This window comes from Anabrus simplex, chromosome 3 (assembly GCF_040414725.1).
Source record: "Anabrus simplex isolate iqAnaSimp1 chromosome 3, ASM4041472v1, whole genome shotgun sequence".
Classification (NCBI taxonomy): domain Eukaryota; kingdom Metazoa; phylum Arthropoda; class Insecta; order Orthoptera; family Tettigoniidae; genus Anabrus; species Anabrus simplex.
This window is the reverse complement of record NC_090267.1, coordinates 82416214-82436866: the sequence shown is the minus strand read 5'-3', so window position 1 is coordinate 82436866 and position 20653 is coordinate 82416214. Positions and strand designations below refer to the sequence as shown.

General features: G+C 38.6%; 1 protein-coding gene across 2 annotated transcripts in view; it reads left to right on the top strand.

The window, feature by feature from the left end:
- The first annotated feature begins 7990 nt into the window (after positions 1–7990).
- LOC136865996 (PTS-dependent dihydroxyacetone kinase 1, dihydroxyacetone-binding subunit DhaK) overlaps positions 7991–20653 on the top strand; it is a 380683-nt gene continuing 368020 nt past the window's right edge. The window contains exon 1 of one of the 2 annotated variants that reach the window (XM_067142600.2): positions 7991–8064. The gene's annotated coding sequence lies outside the window, so the exon portion shown is untranslated. The remainder of the gene's footprint in view (positions 8065–20653) is intronic. The other variant, XM_067142599.2, reaches the window with a different exon arrangement.

The following is a 20653-nucleotide window of genomic DNA, read 5'->3' as shown; positions in this document are numbered from 1 at the left end:
GCTGTTCCTCTTCTTTTCTTATTAATTGCACCATTCCTCAATCCATTTTACAATTGAACTACTGTGCAGCTCCTCCTCTTCCTGTCCTAGACTGCATTCCATCTCCTCCTCCTCCTCCTCCTGCCGTAGACTGCAGTCCATCTCCTCCTCCTCTTCCTCCTCCTCCTGATGCTGCTGCTGCTGTTGCTGGACTCTACGAAGTGGTGGTGGTGTAGTCAGTATCTCCTGCTGTCGAAGGCTACCATTACAGCTCAAGTCCAACGGCATCTTCTCCTCCTGGTAATGTTGCTGTCGCTGCTGAAGGCTACCATCGCAGCTCAAGTCCAATAGTGTTCGGACTTGAGGAAAGCTCTGCATCGGTGGAATCTCCTTCTCCTCCTCCTGCTGCTGTTGTTATTGCTGCTGCTGCTGCTGAAGGCTAAACCTCAAGTCCAGAGGTTTATAGAATCGCGGCAAGCTCTGTTTCAATCGTACCATATTGCTGTTGAAAAGTCTTCCCTTCAATGTCTGAGATGATTCTATATTACAGTCTACAAAACCCTCCAGCATATATACTCAATCTCTTACCCCTACTCTTAGGCACTACATGCTTATTCACTAGCAGGGGAGTGCGCGTGATGAAACCGTAGGTGGTTAGGCTAGGGGAGAGTGCGCTCTCCCTGAAAGCGTACGTGCAAGCCAACAACGCTTCTAATTTCATAACACTATAAGCTCCAGTATCTTTCAATAGTGGGAGATAGAGACGGGGCTATTAACCCTGATCTTATATTTAGCAGCTATAACATCAGCTAGCAATGTGTGAAGTCAATGTGTATTCCATTACCAAAAACATAGCATGTGCCAATTTTTTGCAGCAGAGCTTTCCTTCCCGCGGGAGGTATAATTTAAAGAAAGCTAACTGGCCAAAATTCATGGAATTTTTGGATACTATTGTATCAACTATAGAGCAAACTCCAGAATTTTATGACACATTTTCTGCAGCTGTGAAAAATGCTCCAGAATATCTATACCTCATGGTTGTCGGTCATCATATATTCCAGGTCTCACTTCTGACCTAACTGCCCAGTTCATGGAATATAAATCCAGGTTCAAAGATACCTAATCCTTTTGGAGAAGAAACAGTTTGGAGCTGGTAATGTTTGCCTGTTTATCAAAAACATGTCCTTTTGAGATGTATTTAAGGTTGGGCCTGCCCCCTGATAGTGAATTAAATTTTGACCGTGCAAAGGTAGCATAATCATTAGTCTTTTAATTGAAGGCTGGAATGAATGGTTTGACGAAACATTAACTGTCTCCATGTAATGAATAGAACAAATTAAGAACATTGGACTTAAAACCAAAGAATGGATTTTGCAGCTTTTCAACATTTGTATGAGCAAATACCAGATACCGAAGATATGGCGCAGGTCTAGAGTAATTGCCTTACTGAAACCTGTAAAGGAGGGCACTGATCCAAATGATTTCAGACCTATAGCGCTTCTGTGTCACCTCTACAAATTGTTCGAAAGATTGATTGTAAAATCCTATTTTACCTGCCATTGACCCATTTCTAATACTACAACATTGTGGGTTTCTTCCTGGCAGCTGTCCTGGACCAATTACTGAACCTAACACAGTTCATAGTATGAAACCCGTAAGATCACAGGAGCAGTCTTTGTGGATCTCTCAGCAGCATATGATATTGTCGGCCATCAAATACTTCAGACAAAGTCTACAATCGGACAAATGATAATGGTTTAACTATACTCATCACTACGCTTCTCCAGAACTGAAGGTTTTTCTTTGACTTCCAAGGACAGCATAGCCATTGGAAGATACAGAAAAATTGTCTACCCAAAGGTCCTTTACTTTTCAATATTTACATGAATGATCAGCTAGTATTTTTAAACACCATAAGCTTCCTGTATGCTGATGACCTTGCCCTGGCCACACAGAGCACAGATTTTGAAACAGTTGAAACAAATCTGTTTAATGCCCTTGAATGCCTGTCAAGCTATTACAGTGAAAACCAGTTAAAACATAACCCTACAAAACTCAGGTGTGTGCTTTCCACCTGAAGCACAAGGAAGCTCATCGTAAAGTTGAAATAATGTGGTCTGGTATCAAATTACAGAACTGTGACACTCCAAAATATCTGAGTGTAACCCTTGACAGAACTCTCACATTCAAGAAGCACTGCATGAATTGCAAACTCAAAGTGTTGGCAAGGAATAACCTACTTCGTAAATTTGCTGGTTCACAGTGGGGTAGTCCACTGCAAACCCTCTGTACATCTGCAATGGCACTTTGTTATTCCATCGGAGAATATGCATGTCCTGTTTGGTATTCATCATCCCATGCCAGACAGGTGGATATCATCCTCAGTGAGACATGCAAGCTAGTGACTGGCTGCTTAAAGTCTACTCCAGTTGACAAACTCTATCATCTTGCAGGGAATTGGTATGCCTTGTATTCAAAGGAAATTAGCTGCAGACAAGGAGAGAACTAGAGTGGAGCAACAAAGAAGTCATCCTCTGCCATACACCTCAAGCCCAGAGACGGAAGTTAAGAAAAAGATTCCTACGAACGTCTGGGGAACTAACTGGGTCACCTGACACAGCAGGAGTATAGCTTTTTCATGAAGACTGGTCTATCTGGAAGTCCTTGTACAGACTGAGGAAAGGAGTGAGCAGATCCAAAGTCAACCTAGCAAGATGGGATTATATCGATGCTAGTAACATCAAATGTGACTGGCAAAGAACAAACTATACACCATATGCTCCAATGTACATTGTGTCCATCTTCCTGCACTAGAGATTGTCTTTTTCATGCAACACTGAATGCAGTTGATGTTGCTAGGTTCTGGTCGAGATTGGTGTGAAATGCTTTGATTTTTATCTGTGTTATAGTTTATGTTATGTTTGTTATGCATAATTGAACTATGTAAATGATATTTCAGCTTATATAATAATAATGTAATTAATGTCATCTCATCAACTCTGATTAGTTTCAATGTCAGGAAGGGCATTCAGTCGTAAAAAGTCGCTATGAAGATTCATCTCGTATCACACCTGACTCCATACAGAAACGGGACAAGGCTTGGGCATACATAGAGTAAAGATGTAAAGGAGAGGGTATATAAATCTCTGGTAAGAACCCGGTTAATTAGAGTATGGGACCCACACCAGGATTATTTGAGAACTGGCAAAGATCTAAGGTACAAAAGAGTAGTTGTTACGAAAATGTTGCAAATTTCAGGCTGGGAGGACGTGGGAATAAGAAGACTAGCTGCTTGACTAAAGCGGTATGTTCTGATCTTTCACTGGAGAGGTGGCATGGAATGTCATTATTAGATGAATAAACTTGATTGGAGCTTTTAAGAGTAGGGAAGATCATAATCTATATATATAAAATAAGAATTTTGTCTGTAGATTGCTGAGAATTTAAAAAGAATTGTATTTCTGTAGCGGCCATGTCCACAGCAACAAGAAAATGCACTTTTTAGTTTTCAGTCATTTTTGTCTGTATGTATGTACGTACGTACGTGCATCACAAGAAAATGGCTGAAGAGAATTTAATGAAAATGGGTATGTTAAGTCGGGAAATGAGCCACTACAATCTAGACTATAAACAATTTATTCATGCTGAGTGAAATGGTAGTTTAGGGGAAGGCTTAAAATTTAATTCTCAGATAGTTATGTTATTAGTGGTCCAATTAATAAATACTGCATAACAAAAGTTACAGAGAATTACATTTCCGATCATGTATGTCCTTTAAATTTTTACTGTACTGGCTATGATAACAGGGATATAAATGAATTTGAATTTTTGTTGCCAAGTCCATATCAACGCCAAACCACGAGAAAATGGGTTAACAGAATTTAATGAAAATCGGTATGTGAAGTTGGGGAATAAGAAACTATAGTCTAGGCTATAAATAATTTTATTCATCCTGGATAATTTGGTAGTTTAGGTGAGAGCGCCTAAAATTTAATTTGTAAATACCTGTTATTGGTCGTATTGAAAAGTACTACATAACAAAAGTTATAGAGAATACAGTTTACAGGGTGAGTTGGCCACATGGCTTGGGGCTTGCATCCTGGAGATAGTGAGTTCAAACCCCATTTTTGGCAGTCCTCGGGATGGTTTTCCATGGTTTCCATTTTCACACAAGGCAAATGCTGGGGCTGTACCCTAACTAAGGCCATGGCCACTTCCTCCCACTCCTAGGCCTTTCTATCCCATCATCGCCATAAGACCAGTCTGTGTCGCTGTGGCGTAAAGACAGTTTCAAAAAAGTAAATAATACAATTTCTGAATTTTTATGTCTTATTCAGATTTGCTGTACCAACTATGTTTAGAATGGTTTGTGGTGGTGGTGAGGAAATACAACTGGGCAACCATACTCTGTATAACACTAATCAGAGAGAAAAAAATGGAAGGGTTCTGACACTTTGAAAAATGAATGTATTGGCCTAAAAAAGATAAGGGACATGAAAGGCATGAAAATGAAAGACTCCCTAGGCCTCCATGTGCAATTTATACTGCTGGGTCAGAAAAGAACAAGAGTTGACCAGGGTAGGTCTGATAGGATAGATGAAAGTGACGAGCAATGCGAGGACTCAGCTAAGGGCCCCGTGGTCACCCTACACACCACCACCACCCCCCCTCACCCCACCCCCGCTCCCAAGTTGTTCAGAGCCCTCCTGCGCCTCCTCTTAGTTGCCTCTTACAACAGGCAGGGGATACCGCGGTTGTTATTCTACCGCCCTCCCCCTAAAGGGGACGGCTTTAATAAGGGAATTCATGATTTTAGATTAATTTTTACCTTTGTTGCTTATTCCACATCAATGCCGAGTATTGCTGACTTGGAAATATTGTTTAATCATGTTAACTGATGATTGTTTTGGTCATGATAGTTTTAATGTGTAAAAATGCATGGTCATTGGTCCATATCGACAAGGAAAATTGTGAAGATGATTATAAAAATGGGAACAAATCTTAAAGGAACGATTGCTTAAAGAATAAGATGAGGGAGTCTCAAAAGAGAGGACAACTCCCTTTTCATTAGATGCTCAGAAATCACAGAGTGGGAAGAAAACTAAGTGTGAAGGCCTGCAATATCGAAAGCTCATAAAATTGATCAACAGTAACATTATATTGACCCTTGTTTGTTGTGATGTACTTTCTCTCATCTGCTGCCACTCAACTCTGATAGGTGGAATTACTAAAACATACAGAGTATAAGAACCTATCTGAACAATGGTGAGAAGTACTGTAGCTGGGAAATTAGATCACTTTCTTCTTTAGCATGCCATTACTCGGGTTCATAAATTTTCTGATATTACTGGTACATCATATTTTCCAGCTATTCGATACCTACTCTGAGGTGTTGATTGGAATGAGCAGTGTGTTGTACATTTAACGGAATAATGGCATAGGAGTGTTCACAGTTGTCTGCAGCTTTATTATAGCAGCTCTGGATCTTTGGACTGTTAGATTGGTAGTTTTGTACTGTTTGTTAAAAGTGGAAAATGTGTGGTTTTCCATTTGATCAAGTATTTCATATGATAACTTTGCTTTTAATTGCAACATTCCTACTGACAGAATTGTAATTACCTATGTTGATTTCAGTTGGGAGAACCACAAAGACAGTCTTTCTGAGGATGCAAACATGCAGGTGGAGAGTGAGGTGCCATTAAAATGAAAACTACCCAACTTGATTGTAACTGGCAGTAGGCAAGTGGGCCTGCCATCATAATGAAAACTCCCCAACTTACTTGATAGTTGTCAAGAGGCCCTGCCATTACAATGAAAATTCCCTAAACCAGTCTCCACATGAGAAAAGAAGTATGTTGACTTCCCCGTCATGTTTCTAGGGCGATGTTAAGAGCTAATCAATATAATTCAATCTTATCCACAAAGTGCATACTACTTAACCTAGAATTCTGAATACAATGCAGAATTCCATAGTGAAACACAGGTACATCAGCTAGTATGAAGATAAATTTGAAATTCAAGAGGACAAATTAGGGAAAAAAGTTACTGTAATTTATAAGAAGAGGTCAGTTATGGAATAATTTATCAGAGGAAATATTGGGTAAATATCCATGTTCTTTGAAATCATTTAAGAAAATATTAGGTAAACAATTGATAGGAAATCTGCCACCTATGCAATAGCCTTAAATAAATGCATATCTGAAATGGAAACTGAATTGTATTTCGAACAGCCCAGGACAGAAAGTCGAGAACCACAATCCTACTGGACAATGGCACAAGTAAGTAGCAGCAGCAGCAGCAGCAGCAGCAGCAATGCCAGGACTCAGCTAAGGGCCCCATGGTCATCAACCCAGGCTCCCAAACCCCCTTGTAGTCACCTCTTACAACAGGCAGGGATAAGTCATGAAATGAACCTTTAAGCCTTAATCTTAGATGGGGAGGTTTTGTGACATCGTGTATGAAAAAGTGTGTAGTGTTATTCTTGGACAAACCTCTTGGTTTATCTTCCATGCTTTTATTACTGTGATGTATGAAGTCATAATACATACTGTTCTTAAAATTATTGTTTATAATTATATAAAACAATTACAAGGGAAATGAGAAAATCAAAAGTGAATGACTTCCATATCTGTTACTCTTTTTCACACATTATCATATCATTGCTATCATTTTTGATTGCTATCATTTGTGATCACTAGTCAGATAATGAGGATGGTTATTATTGTTTTAAGAGGAAATTATTAGATAACTGTCTGTTGTTATGTATGTACATTCAGTCCTCAGCCCGAAGGCTGGTTGGATGCTCAACAACTCTGCCATCAGCTGTCGTAGATGGCCTAGGCACCACTGAAGAGGCATACTAGGGAAATGAGGAGTGAGGTAGTTTTCCATTGCTTTCCTCACTGAGCCACACGTTGCTGTTGCATATCAGTCTGCCAAGCCTGCTGAAATGCATGCACCAACCAACCCTATGAGCAACATTTTTATACCATTCATGGCAGAGACTGGCTGCGTAAGGAATGGTATTACTAGCATCGCTCATACCTCAGTCGCTTTCATATTGTCAAAGCCAAGGATAAGACTGAGGCAGATCAACAAACGTAACAAAATTACTCTAGCCCACACCTGAAGGCACAGTGCACTGTAAACACTAGGTCTCGCCAGCAAAGGCATGCCTGTTGTTAAGAGGAAGCAGATCTGATCTTTGGCAGAATGAAGGTATGACAAAATGAAAAGAAGGGCATAAAATGAGACCCCCTAGGTCTTGCAGACATAATAGTGTCGGGTTCAGAAGACAATAAGAAATGACTAAAGGAAGGATAAAAGCAATAAACCTGCTCCAAATATGTGTAAGTAGTGCCATACTGAGCTGGGGTGTTTTCCTGTAGTAGAAAGTGGAGCACCACAGAAGGCTTTTGAAAAAAAAAAAAAAATTCTGTACCTTGAAAATCTAACACTATCAGTGTCACAAGAGATAAATAGTTGATGAAGTGACACCAAATAAGAAAGTTTCAATACAGCTGCTTGTCCTATGTTCACTAGTGAAGTATTCAAGGTATGAATAAAAAAATCTGCCATTGGACAACAGTACTGTTTATCTGGTATTTCAGTTTAATGGGCTTAAGTACTAGTCACGTTCTCCATTAATAAGGAAAGAAGCATTCCATTTTGATGAAGATTGAATTTGAAAAGGAAAAAAAAAAAAAAGACCATGAAGGTGTAGAAATTAAAGAGTTTAAATTCAAGGGAAAGCTGCCATAGCAATTCACAGTTCTTACAGTGGTGATATAATAGAGGTGATTATTCTTTTAAGGGGAGAGCAATACTCCTTATAGGATTTAGATGAAATCTAAAAGCTTTATTCTTCAGAGTTAATAGGATGGTTACCTACTTGTACTTCCTCTTAAAACAATAATCACCACTACTTAAAAGAATTACTGGACAGGAGATAGCGCTCATAATCTTACTGGCTACTGCCTTGAGCACAGTTCTCCAAGACCCAAGGTCATGCAGCCTCTATCATATTGACTGTAACATTAAGTAGACATTTGACCTCTGTCCAGGGCCTCAACTGGCTGTGCAAGAGTAAGTGCCTCTGCTTTACAATATTTTATTTATATGCTTATTAATTAAAATTAACTTTACTTTCCAAGTTTTTCTAAGAAATAAAGTAGAAAAACTTTTTGAGGTGTATAATTATATTTTTGATTTCTTTTGCATAGTTCTCCTTATCTTTGCTTCTTTTAATGCTAAATGAAAACTTGTAGATCCTCTTAAAGGTTATCTGATAAGGGATAATGACTCAGACCTACAAAATCATTACTGCAAGGTTCTACTTAGGAACAATATATGGACAGCAAATGAATGAATCTGAATCATTTTCTTGCCTTCAAGTCAGGACATCTGGTTTTAAAAAGGCAAATACTGATGCTTTATAGCATGTTAGATGTAAATAAAGCCATGTGTTTGTTCCCATAGCAACGGTTTACATATTTGTCAATGGAAAAACAGAGAGCCATATTCCTTTGCTGAATTAGTCAAGGAAGCCCTGGTTTCACTCCATGGAAACTGAACTAAGGTCAGAAAGATTAGTAGTCATGGTCCTAATCTTTTAATTGATGCCAAGTATTCATATTTTAGTACCGTAATGGTAACCTGTCTTAAATTTGTTCCAGTCCACGTCCTATTTAATAAACACATGTGAGTCCTTGCCAAATAGTTATAAATAAAGTAAGATGACTTACAGGAACACATTTGTAATTCAGGTCTTACGAAGTTTGTTCCAGGAAACTAGCAAGCTACTTACTGACACATATTAAACTGCAATGAAGATATTTTCTTATTCTGTTTAAGTCATGGTGCATTTAAATTCTGAAATTGAGTTTACATTAATTAACTTGATCAAATCACCAATTTATCATGGTTCTCCCAAAATTGATGGTTGGAAGACTTTTGCTGAATTTTAGAAGTACACTACCACCTAAACTGAACTTTTTCTTGTAACAGTTTTCAGGCCCTTTTGCTCCTTGATGTAATATATCAAAACCAATCAGATATCCCAGGGGTTGATTGAGACAACAACCTGTATATCTAAAGTGGGATTTGCTTTTTATATGCTGCTTCAAACTATGGCACCCGTAATAGAAAATCATGGCTTCATCACAGCTAGATTCCTTTTGCCAAATGGTGTACTCCAGAATGAGTTTCTAAATGAATCTAGGTATGGCCTGAGTTTTGATATTTTGTCCCTCATGTCTAAAGACATATTGTCATTCAAATGGAGATAACACATAACTTCCTCAAACCAATTTCACTGTTTCTTGTGTCAGGCTGTTCATCCCAATACATCCTCCTTTGAGGTACAGGTATATAACCACTATGAATTAAAATACCAAAACACACTTTAAGTTCCTCAATGGAGATTTGAAAGTTTGTCTTTCTTTCCTGAACAGCATACTTCACACTTTCCTGTACAATGAAGTCAAGATGTTTGTCTGTAAAAAATAACTGGAACATTTGGAGTGGAGTATATGGCTGATCAATAAACTGGGGTCTATAAATTAGAGGTTCATTTTGTAGAACTTTATTTCTTATGCAATTCTGATGTGGCAAGTCCTTGTTCTGCCATTTACGATAATTGCCCATAGTCTCAACTGTCATTTTTCTCCTTTGCAGTTTTGTGACCAAGGTAAGAGCTTTATTACAATTAGCAGAAGCATGCATTGTACGAATTTCCCTGCCATTGTTTACCTTCCCGCTGATGGCACTAGAATTATTGTACGATAGTTTGAACACACTATCCTTGCACTCAATGCCTATAACAACGGCCTCATCTGCACCTCTAAGAACAGTTTTGGTCTCTGCAGCTAACTGTCATTCAGTAAGATTATTGCATGTCCCGCCAAAGTATTCGTCACTGCTATCTTCATCGTTATCTTCATTTATGTCAGCTGGAACAATGAAAATATCAATGCTATAAGCCTTGTCAACATTTTTATTTTTTTTCAACAGGGAAAGAATTTCATGGACACTCAAGTTTCTGTGAAATAAAAAAATGATATACTGTACTTTAAAATAGGTATCATATGTGCCCAGTGTTGTGAAAATTCAATGCTCATGTTCTAAGCCCATTTGTAAGCAGAAGAATACAAATACAAATCTCACAAACTGCATACATGTTAACTTAAGTTTTGTTATACATTATTTTTGCCTGCTGCCATTTCTTGATGGATACAGTACTTTTGTATCCATCTCTTGGCATAGGCCAGAGCGAAGTGTAGCTTTCGCCAAAGTCCCAGTCTCATCCATGGCTGTGTCAATATGGAAGCTGCTGGGGTAGGGTGGTTCTGAGTAATGACATTCAGAGCACGACTAGTGCATCTGAGTATTATGAAAGGTGTTGCTCATACAGTCATGCTGCAATAGCACTTTCTGACCCAGTGAGGAAAGCAATGGCAAACCACCTCACTCCTCCTCTTGACTAGTATGCCTCATTTTGGTGCTGCCATTGGTTTTTGCGGTTTCCTTATAACTGCATAATCTTTGGTGGTGCTATTTGAGGATCTGACCGGCTTCTGGGCTGATGACCTAACAGACAGACAGATAGCCTACATTATTTGTGAACTTCAACAAATTATGTACATTTATAAGGTGATAACTTACCATTTTTGTGACAGTGCATGCTTACTACCTTCCATCTTCATAGACACCTGTTTACAACAGTCCACTGCCACTTCAGCTGTTACACTGGATTCAAATTGTAGTTGGAATGGATAGACTCTGTTGTTCCTTATTATATTACATGTTGTTAAACAAATGTTGTGAAAATGCAACACTGGTCATAAATGGACTAAACTAGGATTTAACACATTGACTACCAGCTCCTCAGCAGGTGATTTAAACCTCCAGCCCAGCCTTTTAAAATCCCCTCATCTCTATAGTGCACTATTTTACATTAAATGTTATTGTACGAAAACTGGTCACTGAGCCTTTCGAGAATTGGCCTAATTTTGTATAGCCTAACGGGATTTCCCTCATAATGACTTCTGTCGTTAAAGTGCAAGAATGACAAAATGTTTCCAAACCAGGTTCGTGCCATGGTTTTTGAAAAAATCGATGAGCAGAAAATAGTATCCTCTGTCCAGTACATTTTCAGATGTGGTTTATGAATTATTCCGGTTACAAACATTAGTCCTAAAAACTTTTCCATCTCATTTATGTCAACCGGTTTCCACATCTGAAAAATAGAATACGCCTGTTTAGTGAATGGATGCGGTGCTGCACTAATAACTTGTTCTGCGTAAAGGTTTGTTTGATGGCTTACATATTCAAGGAAATCGTCATTTACAAATAAATTGACAAAAGACACAACTTCATTTTTATTTTCGATGTCAACATTTAATCGTACCCGGCCAGTGAACTTGATTGCAGGCGGGCGATAAGACGGATGCATATCAGTTATTTGAATGTGCTGAATTTCACTTTGCCCACAGTCTGGTATATCATCATCGGAATTGTTTTCGCTATCACTGAAATCAGAGATAAGTTCATCACCAGAATTATCGTTCAGTAGTATACCTTCAATTTCCTCACTTCGTATACTGTGTTTGTAACTCATTATGTTATTGCGACACAATAACTCACTTCATTACACACTATCACAAGAATACCATGACTTGCTTAGGTCTGTGTTTACTCAAAGAAAAAAAGAAAGAAAGCATTGGAATGTACCGTCTGTTCAGGTAGTCAGGGTGAAGGACTGTTCATTTATATGCCATTTATTGTTTTCAACATGAACTACGACTTGGTACGAATTTAGCACCAAATTCGAAACAACATTTACATTGTGCAACCTTAAACGCCTTAACTCGGATACAGTCCTGCACATAGGCTGCTCTTAAGCACGTTAAGGTATCTACGGGAGTGAATGTGTTAAGTCAGAACGGGCGAAATGTTCACGTTACAACAGTTCGCCACACACTGTTGGAGGCAGGAAGAAGAGCGGCAGACCAGCAGAGAAGCAACTTCTGACTGACGCTGTGTGCAAATAATTATTGATATGGACCAGGCTACATAAGGACTAGTCTGTGGAAGATTGGAAGAAATTCGTATTTTCTGATGAAACATTTCGAAGTTTGTGATCAGCATGTTCATTGTGTGGATAAAAAAACAAAAGAAAACATCACTTAAATTTCACCCTTCAGTGACATTCTGGGTATATGTTACTTACAAGGGACCAGGGCCTTTAGTCCCCATTAAGTGTATGGCGAACAGTGACCAATACATAGAAATCCTTCAGAGGAGAGTGATGCCTGCGTTAGAAAAACTCTCCAGATGGTGAATGTGTTTTTTAACAAGATTTTGCACCATGCCACACATACAAAAACTCAACAAATTTGTTGAAGACAAAAATATTGAAGTGATCCCTTGGTTTGGCAACTCATCCAATATTAGGAACATTGGGAATATATGGGCCATTTTTAAGAAGAGAATGGTGAAAGTGGGTAGATCAAAGAAAGTGACTATGATATGTTCGCTTATCAAGGTGTGGTTTTACAATGAAGAGATCAATGATATTTGCAAAATTTGGTGGAATGCATCCCAAAAGCTGTTGATGCTCTTATGAAGATCAAAGGAGGTCCCATAACGTATCAAGGTATGACTTTTGTAATTGTGCAGAACTTATTTTCAGTAGTTTTTAAGATTTTTCGTATGGTAACACTTTTCTTTATCATGTTCGGATTAATTTGCATGCTACTGTATGTCTTATATATCTCTCAGTTATGACCATCTATCGATGGTTGCCAGGTAACATTGCTTCACACATTTTCTGTCACTAATTTCAGATGACCTGCAGCCATAAAACATATTTATATATATAAAAAAGTGCTCTTGACTTCATCTGTTTCATACTGATGAAACGACCTAAAATCAATCTCTGTCTTCTGTTTTTGTTTGCCCAGCCCTTGTCCCATTTCTCTACGGGGTTGGGTATGAGGTGAGATGAATCTGTCATGGTGGGTTTTTATGACTGTATGCCCTTCCTGATGTCAACCTCATCGCAGGAGTTGATGATATGAATAGTAGGAATGGAGAGGTTGAAACCTGGTGCCAGCACATAGCTTACTCCTGTCGAATAGCACCAAGGGGTCTGCTCAAGGCTTGATGTTTCCATCCGACGGACAAATCAACATCAACAGCGTCATATGCCCTCACTCCATATGAGCACTGCAGAGAGGTCTGGAATTTAATCCAGGTTTTTGGCTCACAATCTAGTGATTAGAAATTGTATACCACCACCTCCCCTACCCTGCCAGCCAACATTCTGATAGTGAAATTTTTTTCCACCAACGGGCCCCGAAGTAGCTAACCACGGTGTCAGACCGTTTAGACTTCAATGCCTTAACGATCATGGCCACCAGCCGGGCTTTTATCTATGCTTAAAGAAAATTATATATAGAAAGATAGGAGCCCACAGTAGAATAAATACATTAAGAGGTAAGTCTTATTTGTATTCATTTTTATATCTTTGTCTCTTCCCTTTCTTTCCCTGTGTTTAACCAGCTTTCTTCTTGTCCTTCACTTCCCACATCAAGACTAAAGATCTGTTGAGATTAGGGATGGGAAACAAGAACGCATATCTTGAGAAGCACAAGAACTTTTTGATGCCTTGCTGATGAAATACATCTCTTGAGACTGTCGATAATTTTAAGTACCTACCCTTCTGATATCACTTTCTCAGTACACCAATAAATCAGAAGACTGTTTGCCTGTCTGTTCATAAGTTCACAGTAAAGATGTATGTGCAGTCGGGGAAGAAAGGTGGTGCAAGGTCTGATTTACCCCAATTGACCCACAAGGTGGATAACATAATCTATCGTTTCATTTGAGCCTGAGCCTTCGACTTAATGGTGGTTGGAAAAGAACTCCACCCTTCTGTTCATAAGTTATAAAATGTAATATTTTTAGTATATATTGATTGCTGCCAAAAGAAAATCATAATCCTGGGAGTACTTCTCAAAACTCCCAGGAAATAAGGTAAATTATAATATTTGTTTCTGTTTTGTATTCATTTTGAAAACAATAAACATAGGGTGCGGTACACCATTTGAAGAGTCATAAGTAGGGGGAGGATTTCTATGACCTAAAAGTGTATGAAATATGTATGCATTTATGACCTAAAAAACATAAAAATATGACCTATAAAATTCAAAAAATGACTTAATGAATAGCATCTACATTACATAGAAACAATTTTATTATGATTGCTACAGGCTGCAATTAATTTAGAGTCAAAAAGGTTTTAATTCTTCAAAATCTTTAAGCCAAAATCAACTAAAATGATTAATATTTCATGAACTCATTAAGGTTACACTGCATACTCCTAGGCAAGGACGGACTACAGTTTCTTTCACTGTTCAATATTCGATCAGTTTTAATTTATACACAAAACATATGTTATTTGAATGAAACTTTCATACCTGATCTAGTCTCCATTATCAGAATTGTTGCAATTTATGACCACATGCATCTTAAGATTGTTGAATGCGAATCCCCTCCTGTTGTTGCTGAGCATCATCTTGTAGCAAGAAAAACTTCTTTTGACATCACATGATGTAAGGGGAGTGTGCTTGAATAGAGTTAAATCACTTGGAGAAAATTCCTGGAAATCTGCAGATGAAGGGTTTCCACAAAGAATGTCACTTATTCCACGCAGGTACACAAATCTGCGGTTATTTTCCAATACATTATCATTATAGACTGTTATGCCTTTCAGCGTTCAATACATTTTCTAATTTTCTACACACTCTAGATGCTATTGTTCCTTTCGCATGCTTTAATTCCTGTTCAGTGCACTTTACAACATCCAGTGCATTGCTTAGTTCTGCACCTGAAACTTCCAGTTGCATGATTGCTCCAGATAAAGAATTAAAATTGGACTTTATGTAAACCAGCTCCACTTTTAATGTAGTACTTGAAAATAAATCTTGAGTGGTTTTTATGGAGGACGATTCTGCAGGATCAAAAGACTTCACGATCTTCTCCACGACATCTAAGTTGTTGCAATAGTACACTGCGGCATCAAGCCAAGTCCCCCATCGCGTTATAACTGGCTTGGGAGGTAGGGGATAGTGAAGGTGCTTCTCCTTGAAATTTCTGAACGCGAAGTGGAGCTTTGACGAACACTTTCTTACAGTTTGATATTAATTTATCAACTTCAGGGTAGCTACTTCTAACTTCTTCAACTGCCCTATGCAAGGCATGTGCAAGACATGTCACTTGTATCATTTTTGGGTATAGCATTTTAAGTCCCTTGGCTGCCTTCACCATATATGTAGCAGTGTCAGTTACAAATAGAAAAATGTGCTCTCTCTTTGCCCCGTTTGGCCACAACAAATTCATTGAATTGTCGAAGAGAACTGCAATGGTGGAATGGTTTGTCTTCTCTAGCATTTCACATGTCAGGAGGAACGTATCTCCAGGCCGATCTTCCTTCAGGGCGCCAACGATCACATTTGCTACATATCTTCCATCCACATCTGTAGTCTCGTCTATTGAAACCCATATCTTACTGTCTCCCACGCCACGCCTTATTATATCCAACATCTCTTCATAACAAGGGTTCAGATAGTCCTGCCTGAGAGTAGATTCATTGGGAACAGGATGCTTTGTATATTTTTCAAGAAACTGAAGCTTCGGCTGTTAAGTTTCCTTAAAGGAATATTAGACAAAACCATCATCTTGCAGAAATCTTGTGAAAATTGTGAACACTGTGAACTTGATGTTGGGGTTTCGAATAGCAGACGTTGCCTATTTTCGAATGCAGAATATCTAGTTACACAATTCTTATGTTTTACAGTATTACAGTGTTGTTGCACAGAAAAGCGATTTTGTCAGTAACTTTTACCTCACACAATTTACAGAATAATATCACTCCATCCATACTGAATATGTTTTCACCGAACTCGCGAACGAAACTTCGCAACTTCCCACAAATAGAGACTTTCGTTTTAGGCATATTGAAAGGAACTGAATGACTGAAGCTCCCTAATGACCAAGGTCATTCAGTGTGTTGAAGGTGGAAGAAGGAAGTGCGAAGGAGAGAGATAAGAACAATGACAAATAACTGCAGAATTACCTCTGCTTCCGTGTAAACAATAGCTCAGTTTCCAGGAATTGACCCAGCTAGCAAACAATAGCTCCTACCTGTTAGAAACATTCCATACAGTACTTTAGAATGGTTCTTCAGTAGTATATTCCAGTCTATCCTGAAAAATAATTTCTAGAGCTTATTCTGACTTTTATAAAACCAAATTAAAATTAAAATTTCCAAAATATGCTGTTATAATGATATTTTGTTCAAAATATGCCATAAAACTTAAGAAAGCCTAAATATGCATTTATATGCTCAATAAAACCTGTTTAATTTTGATTATCATGCTTGGAAACTGTTGAAAATTCAAGACTATAAGATATAACGTTAAGGGAAAAAATATGACTTGTCATAGAAATCCGCCCCCTAGTCATAAGATATTTGAAAGCAGTCAAGCGTTGGCTGGTAGCTGTTCTACTTTGTCGGAGTTGTAGCTTAAACTATGTTTTGTTCTTCTCCATTCCTTTCTTGCGAATAAGTAACTTAGTTATAAGTTAGCAGTTAAATACAAAGTTAAAAGAAGAGCAAGTGTAATTCAAAGGAATAGCAAGACTCAGTTTTTATTTAGGCCTGATTCTGAACAATATTTCATCTGTTTTTGAAGAATTCCTAAACTGACTTTTGTTCAGTTTCATTTCTTTTCGCAAATAAGCAGTTACATCAATATGATCAAAGAATATCCAGTATTCAGTAGGCCTACTCTAAAGGCAAGAAATTCTAAAAAGATATTCCACGTGTGTTATGACAGATGAAACAAAAATATAAACTTTTTCTTCTTCTCTTCATACTTTCTTGGACTTCGATGAGCACTATGGCCAGTCACTACTTTGTTCTTTGAACGTATTACATTGTATTTATCTTACTGGTAGATGGAGGTGAACTGTTTCTGAAGTGAGAAATTTGGTCAGTGTTGGTCACTAGATTTATGAATTCTGACAATTTTGATAAAACCAGATTTAGTCCTGTGCTTTGCGAGAAAAATGTTCACAAGACGATGTGGTTTGCACATACACACAGAGATCATAGCACTTTTCTCTTTGACTTGAGAGGTATAATGACCCGGCCTCAAGACTCTACAGCACCCCTAATTAGGATGGCTCCTCAATGAATGGTGAAGGTGGGAAGCAGACAGAGACAAGCTCTTGATTATAGTAACTGACTTTCACATAGTAGTTACTGCTTATTATGTTCTTGAAAGCCTTCCTGGTCACCACAATCATCAAGTCTGTATGATCTGACACTGGTGGTTAGCCAGTTCAGATCTCATTGGTGGAAGAAAATATTTCAGCATTAGAATGTTGGCCAGTAGAGTGGGACAGGTGGTGGTATACAATTTCTAATCAGTACATTGTATGGCAAAAGCTTGCATTCCATTCTAAACCTCTCCACAGTGTTCATATGAAGTGAGGACATATGATGCTGTTGATGATGATTCATCCATTGGATCAGGATGTTAAGCCTTATGCAGACCCCTTGGGGTTATTTGACAGGAGGAGGCTATGTGCTGACAACAGGTGTAACTGTCTCTATACCTCATCATCATCATCATCATCATCATCATCATCATCATCATCTCACACCCAGGTGCACAGGTTGCTCATGGATGTCACATAGAAAGACTTGCATCAGGTAAGCCAAACTTGTCCTCAGACACTCCCTGCACTAAAAACCGTCATCATATTTTATTTCACCTACACAGGCCATTTAGGCCCATGGCAGAAGGCAAAATGTATAAAACCTACTAAAATTCAATTTCAGTCATGACAAAATATCTACTGTATGTTAGTTGACATCACAAGTATTTGTCACAGATGTTGGCCCATTTATTTCTAACTCACGCATCCTTAAACCTACAAGGACCATGGGAGGGCCTCAGAGGCCCACAGTCAAAATAAAGTGCTTCTTGTAATGGGATCTACTCTTTGCAATGGTTGTAAAGAAATTATGTTATTATTTGAGTCATAAAATTAACTACCATAATAAAGTAAATACCGGGTGAGTTGGCTGTGCGGTTAGGGGTGTACAGCTGTGAGCTTGCATATGAGAGATAATGGGTTCGAATTCTACTGTCAGCAAGCCTGAAGATTTTTTCCGTGATATCCCATTTTCACACCAGATGAATGCTGGGCCTATACCATAATTGAGGCCATGGCTGCTTCTGTCCCCCTCCTAGGCTTTTCCTATTCCATAATGTTGAATAAAATGAAGTTGAGAGATGCTCAAGTGACCTGCAATTTTTTTTTTTTTTTGTTTACGTAAGTTAAGAGTCAAAAGTCAGTAGGATATGGTTTAATGTTGTGGTTCACTTTGATGAAGAAGTACGAGGTTGTCCTTGAAGGCTGATATGCAATGTTTATATTGAACCTCTATTGACCATCTCATTTGATATGATGTTATAACGTTGTTGAGAATATGGGTTTGTTGAGAAGCTGGTCGAAAAGGCAATGTGACATAGCGATGCCAAAGACAGAGTCCGTTGATGTTATTAATTATCTTACTATGTTCGAGATTATCTCAATGATACCATAGCAATCACAGATAAACAAATCAATAATAGTGATAACATATTATTATTTCTTAACAATTTGGATGTCCGCCTCTGTGGTGTAGTGGTTAGCGTGATTAGCTGCCACCCCCGGAGGCCCGGGTTCGATTCCCGGCTCTGCCACGAAATTTGAAAAGTGGTACGAGGGCTGGAACGGGGTCCACTCAGCCTCGGGAGTTCAACTGAGTAGAGGTGGGTTCGATTCCCACCTCAGCCATCCTGGAAGTGGTTTTCCATGGTTTCCCACTTCTCCTCCAGGCGAATGCCGGGATGGTACCTAACTTAAGGCCACGGCCGCTTCCTTCCCTCTTCCTTGCCTATCCCTTCCAATCTTCCCATCCCTCCACAAGGCCCCTGTTCAGCATAGCAGGTGAGGCCGCCTGGGCGAGGTACTGGTCATACTCCCCAGTTGTATCCCCGACCAATAGTCTGAAGCTCCAGGACACTGCCCTTGAGGCGGTAGAGGTGGGATCTCTCGCTAAGTCCGATGGAAAAACCGAACCTGGAGGGTAAACAGATGATGATGATGATGAACAATTTGGATAATAACATTAAATTCACTAAAGAAGATGAGATCAATAGCTCTTTAAACTTTCTACACATCAAAATCACATGAGTATCTAACAAGTTTGACTTCCAAATATACAGAAAACCCACCTTTTCTCCAACAACCATAAAAAATGATTCATTACATCCAAGCTCATATAAAAAAGCCACTTATCACAGTCTAATATATAGAGCATTAAAACTCCCTATGTCTTCTAGTAATTTAAAAAAAAAAAAGACTTACATTTCATTAAAGAAATTGCTAAATTCAATGGATTTAATGCTGATATCTATACTAATATTATAAAGAGGAAAAATTTGTTTGTTTGTAACGAATAGTCTCAAAAACTACTGAACCGATTTTAAAAATTTCTTCACCTATAGAAAGATACGTTGCCAGTGAGTAACATGGGCTGTATTTTATTTTCAAAACAATTCGATGTGGGGGGCACGGGGGAGAAATATAAAAATAATAGGCTAATGTAGGAAAAATATTGAATTTGTCGTATAAGGACGAGACAAAGCTCAATTTAATCCTCTTGATGTGAAGAACAAAACTCGGTAAGCCCTACGGACCAACTGTTATGGAGATATTGGCACCACATTACCCCTGCTCTAGGAATCGGATAAAGAAATGAACTGCTATAACCATGGCAACGTCAGCTCCAGGATTCTAGAGCAGTGAGATTATGTATGTACGTTTGGGCATAGCTGTCAACCAAAATTCGTACAAATAAGACTTAATATCTGGAAAAAATATACTGTTGTGTAAGGCACTCATAGGACTCCTTTGGGCAGGGATGGAAAGGGGGTGAAGTACGAGTATAAAAATCCTACTATGTATAAAAACGGAAGTGTGTGTGTGTAAATGACACATCTCCTCCTAAACCACTGGAGCAATTTCAACCAAACTTGGTACACGTATTACTTACTATCGGGAGACGATCACTGTGGGGGGAAAGCCATCCCTAGTGCCCTTAAGGGAGGGGGTCAGGGGGTTAGTAATAATAATAATAATCGAGAATAGTGTCGAATTCATAGTTTTAGGGGTCGCTGAGTTGAAAAGTAATACTCTAGAATTTTTTAAAGTCCAAGTCCAGCCCCCTTTTACGTGGGGAGCAAAGGGGGGGGGGGGTGAGATATGGAAATAATTAAAAACAGTTTCGAATCCATAGATTTCAGGGTCTTTGAGATGAATAGTAATACTCCGGATATTTTGCAAGTCCAAGTGGGGAGCGAGGGGGTGAGATATAAAATTAATTGAAAAACTACATATAAAAATCTTATCTTCTTCTTCTTCTTACTATATATAAAAATTGATGTATGTGCTTGGGTGTGTGTGTGTGGGTGTAAATGACACATCTCCTCCTAAACCACCGGAGCAATTTCACCAATCTTGGTACACTTATCAATTAATATCAGGAGACAAA